Source organism: Pinus tabuliformis, chromosome 5_1, assembly GCF_031772625.1.
Source record: "Pinus tabuliformis cultivar Carrire ecotype Pingquan chromosome 5_1, CPIR1, whole genome shotgun sequence".
Classification (NCBI taxonomy): Eukaryota; Viridiplantae; Streptophyta; class Pinopsida; order Pinales; family Pinaceae; genus Pinus; species Pinus tabuliformis.
Window position 1 is genome coordinate 619,045,703 of NC_142305.1, and position 5,524 is coordinate 619,051,226.

Below are 5,524 nucleotides of genomic sequence, written 5' to 3' on the forward strand. Positions count from 1 at the left end.
TATGGCAACCCCCTATATATGTTACCGAAACTGGTACTTGAGCCTTGACATTTATTGAAGAAGAAAGAAATATTTCTATATGTTTTCTGAAAAGTACCCTTGTTACATCTGAAAAGTACCCTTGTTACACTTGCATCTGTTCGTTTTGATTCCTGTGGCTGAAACCATAAGGCATATGTAAACAAACCATTTGCTTGAATGACTTAGTAGCCTTGACATTTATTGAAGAAGAAAGAAATATTTCTATATGTTTTCTGAAAAGTACCCTTGTTACACTTGCATCTGTTCGTTTTGATTCCTGTGGCTGAAACCATAAGGCATATGTAAACAAACCATTTGCTTGAATGACTTAGTAGTTAATTAATTGATTCGACAAAAAAGCAGGAGAAGCAAGAGCATATGAACCAATGGCCCTTTTCATAGGTTACATAGCCACATTACCTTTTCGAAAGTGTTTTAATGCAACATCAAAGTTCTCTTACAGCTGAAAAACACTTATATCTTGTCCGTGTTACTGGTAGCCTGGTTCTAAGAATCCAAGGTAATGAAGCTAACTAAGCTTAACCTATGTAATCAGCTAAGCTTATGTACTTTATATCTATGCCTATTACAGTAAGTGTGTTTAGTCATTTACACCTGTTTAAGGCACCGATTTACCTTTATATGCACCACTTTCACAGGCAACAGTTTGGGCACACACTTGATTTTACCTCTTTGGGCTTATGTTTTATACCACAACCACTTTCACAGGCAACAGTTTGGGCACACACTTGATTTTACCTCTTTGGGCTTATGTTTTATACCACAAGTTGAGGCCCATGTTAATGAAAATGTTGAGTCTGATCTTTCAACAGGTTGGTAAAACTTCTGCTTGCCTATAATAATGGTTAAACAATTTAATGGCATGTCTCCTTCACCCCCCGCTTAGACAGGAAGAATTTAAGTGGTTTTCAAGCAGTTGTTACAACAGGCAGCAAAGCTTAAACAAGCAGTATCTTCATAAGTCTTAAATGACACTATTTACTGGCTTCTTTCAAACTCCAATTTCCTCATTGGAATTAGAACAACTTTCCATCAATTACCAACTCACTGTCTTCTGTAGGGTTCCGGCCCAACCATTGCTGTGAGTCTTATAGCTTTTTGGAAAAAGACGAAAGTCTGCCATGTCTTAAATGACACTATTTACTGGCTTCTTTCAAACTCCAATTTCCTCATTGGAATTAGAACAACTTTCCATCAATTACCAACTCACTGTCTTCTGTAGGGTTCCGGCCCAACCATTGCTGTGAGTCTTCTTCTTTTTGGAAAAAGAAGAAAGTCTGCCATTCCTATAAAGTTTAACCCTCTATCTCACTGAAACTGATCCAATTTGAATTAGAACTTGTATTCTAGACAGTAATAATTTTGTTCAACCTTCTTTCCTTCATGTTTTCACTCCTGCTAATTTTGAAATATTGGTTTTAACCTTCTTTCCTTCATGTTTTCACTCCTGCTAATTTTGAAATATTGGTTTTAGTTGCTTTTTTCCTGTCAAAATTGAAATTAGCCAAGCCACTACACTATATGCAGGTACAGAGCCCAGTAGTGTAGCTGCATCAAGCTAAGAATCTGCAAATGTAATTGATATTTGTCTAATGTCCATAATGACTTCTACCATCTTTTCGCTGATTGCTGTTCTTCCACTTTGTGGGTATCTTGCAAAAAAGGTTATTGGAGCCATTGACTTCGGAAAGTACCCAGACTCCAATTTCTGCAAATGTAACTCATATTTTTCTAATGTCTCACAGAAAAAAACGACCAGTAATGACTTCTACCATCTTCCGCCACATTGTTGTCCTTGAACTTTGTGGGTATCTTCTGCTAGATTGTTGTTCCCGCACTTTGTGGGTAAGTGGGGATTGAAGCCCTCTACAACTGCTGTGCAGTTCTTGCACTTTGTGGACTGTACAACTGCTTTGTTGTTGTTGCACTTTTTGGGTAAGTAGGGAGTAACGCCCTCTACAACTGCTCTTTGAATTTCTGCAAATGTAATTCATATTTTTCTAATGTCTCACAGAAAAAAACGGCCACTAATGACTTCTACCATCTTCTGCCAGATTGTTGTTCTTGAACTTTGTGGGTATCTTCTGCTATATTGTTGTTTTTGCACTTTGTGGGTAAGTGGGGATTGAAGCCCTCTACAACTGCTGTTCCAATTTCTGCAATGTAATTCATATTTTTCTAATGTCTCACAGAAACAAAATGAACGACCGTATTGCTACGATCTTCTGCCAGGTTGTTGTTCTTGCACTTTGTGGGTATCTTATGCCAGATTGTTATTCTTGCACTTTGTAGGTAAGTGGGGAGTGAAGGCCTCTACAATTGCTGTTTAAATTTTTGCACACGGTTCAGGTTGTTGTTCTTGCACTTTGTGGGTATCTTATGCCAGATTGTTGTTCTTGCACTTTGTGGGTAAGTGGGGAGTCAAGGCCTCTACAACTGCTGTTTAAATTTTTGCACACGGTTCTCAATTTGTAATGGCCACAACATTCAGGTACTGATGCTTTTATATATAGATATACCATCTTCTGGCAGATTCTGCTGTTTAAATTTTTGCACACGGTTCTCAATTTGTAATGGCCACAACATTCAGGTGCTGATGCTTTTATATATAGATATACCCATCTTCTGGCAGATTTTTTGCTTGCACTTCCTTCTCTAACCTTTCCACTTTGTGTCAGCAATTATACAAGAAAATCATGACCCAACATTGTGTTTAGGCTTATGTTTCTGAGTCTAAAAGATACCCGTGAGCAGCCCATAGCTTCTTCGGTAAAAGCAGGTTGTTATGGGAACAGGTTTAATATCTACCCGTGGGCAAGAAAACTGTTCCAAATGTATCGGCCGGCAGAGAGCAATTGTTGCAGATTGTAACAAAGAGTTCTGCATGTATGTTTGCTATAGTCAACATTCCTTTAACCTGGTCCATGTTTCAGTATAAGTCTAACGTTAGATATTGTAATAAAAATGCTAAGAGGACGTTAAATGAACGAGCATAATTTAGGAGAACAGGAGAGAAAGATTTATAATATATATTTTGTGCACTATGAAAAAACCTTTGTTGTTGAGGCAGGTAGTTTGCTCAGGTCTGCAAGTACCCTCTTTGTTGTTGAGGCAGGTAGTTTGCTCAGGTCTGCAAGTACCCTGTTTGAAGTGACAGCTGTAATGAATGTGGATCTGCAAAGTGTTAAATGTAATTGTTTTTAAGTAAATGGTTACTTAAAATGTATTAGAAAAAAAAAAGCAAGAAAAACTAATGATATATGTACATACAGGAGGTTTCAAACAAGTTTTTTTATCATGGCCAATTCAAATCATTAGTAAAAGAGTTTCAGACTTAAGCTTGGAAGGTCATAACACTGTCCAGGGTTATTACAAGATGTAGTTACATCAGATCCTCCTCTGTCAGAATCAAAGAGTCATATAAGATCCTTTAGCCAGGATTTTTCTTCAAACTCAAAAGCTAGCACTTGGGAAGAGTTGCAGCCAAGAGGCAAACAAGATGAACCCTCAAAGTCCACGGTCACTGCAACAGAGGCTCAATATGAATCATCTTGCAGCACTTGTTGTCAGACTCTACAAGGCAACTTGCTTTCTATGTTAGATGAAGCTTTGGAGTTGTATGGAAATTCATATCAGAGCATTCCTGGTGATGATGCTGGCATCCACAACAGATTACTACCAAGGCTGGAAGTTTGATGCTCTGTTTTTATTGAGTCACAGTCCTTACATCACCCGATAAGAAACTACATCCAAGCACCAATCTTAATGGTACCACAGTGGTTAGTCACGGAAATGAGACAACTCATCATTCCTGATGTGATAAACATGGAGAACAGAATCCACAGAGGAAACTAAAAGAGATGAATTTGTTTGAGATTGAAATGCAGTATGAAAGCATCAAGCATAGGCATGGTACTGCCAAGTATTTAGGGAAAATATATCAAAGTCATCTCTGAAATTGTGAACCAAGTTTCCCTAGGTCCATCTATCCAATTAGCCTTGAAAAAATATTTCAAGGAAGACAACAAAAATATTTTTTAATAAAAGCCTAAACCTCGTTGTACAGGAGGCTCCAAGAATAGTCATGCATTTTCAGAAATAAAATATTTTTTTTGCTCAGCTTGACCAATATTACGGCCCCCTACAAATGTGTATATATATGTATATATATGGTAGTCGTTAAGCATCAAAGGGCAAGAATTTGTGGCATCTTTTGTTCAAGAATATCGTTGGAATTTGTCTAAGGCCGAGAATATCTATAGAAGAAGGTTGAGCTGCTAAGATTTTGGTACTGCCAAGTATTTAGGGAAAATATATCAAAGTCATCTCTGAAATTGTGAACCAAGTTTCCCTAGGTCCATCTATCCAATTAGCCTTGAAAAAATATTTCAGAGAAGACAACAAAAATATTTTTTAATCTCGTTGTACAGGAGGCTCCAAGAATAGTCATGCATTTTCAGAAATAAAATATTTTTTTTGCTCAGCTTGACCAATATTACGGCCCCCTACAAATGTGTATATATATGTATATATATGGTAGTCGTTAAGCATCAAAGGGCAAGAATTTGTGGCATCTTTTGTTCAAGAATATCGTTGGAATTTGTCTAAGGCCGAGAATATCTATAGAAGAAGGTTGAGCTGCTAAGATTTTTGGAGCTAATCATTTCATTTTTCTATTGTACTTTACGTTGAAATAAATCAAGTTTCTTAAGCCTATTCTGAAGCCATTCTTGAGCCTGAGTTCAATTCTTTTCCTTATTCTGCATATGGTTTTGCACAATGACTATGGGGTATATTTGAGTTACAATGTGCACTAGTCAATTTTGTCATATATAAGCAATAAATCCAACAAAATGGACATGTAATTACGTAAATATGCACATAGAATTACTTAAATATGTGACTACTTATGATTATTTGTTTATGTTGCATTTCCGTGAATACTATGATCGCTGTGATTTATGTGTTTATGTTGCATTTCCGTGAATACTATGATCGCTGTGATTTTTGAAACCTAAATTTTAAAATAGATCTAAACTCAATTTTTTAGATTAATTTAAATGCATACTTTATTGGAACCCATACAGCTAGTTCAAAACCTATTTAAACCCATAGCTTTAAAGTTATTTAAAGCCTACTTTAACGTCTTAAAGTAATTTAAACTCAGATTTTAAGATAGTTGTAAACATATTTTTAAAATAGATTTAAACCCAATTTAAATCAGTTTAAACCCACACTTTATTGAAACCCATAGAGCCATTTTAAAACCCACTTTCCACGAAATCCATAGAGCCATTTTAAAACCCACTTTCCATAATTTAAATTCAGATTTTAAAATAGTTGTAACAATCTATGAGTTTGAAACCATAGTTTTAAATAATTTAAATCTAGATTTTAATTATTAAAATCTAGATTTTAATATAGATGGAAACCTACTTTTAAATTAGTTTAAACCCACATTTTATTGAAATCCATACAAACC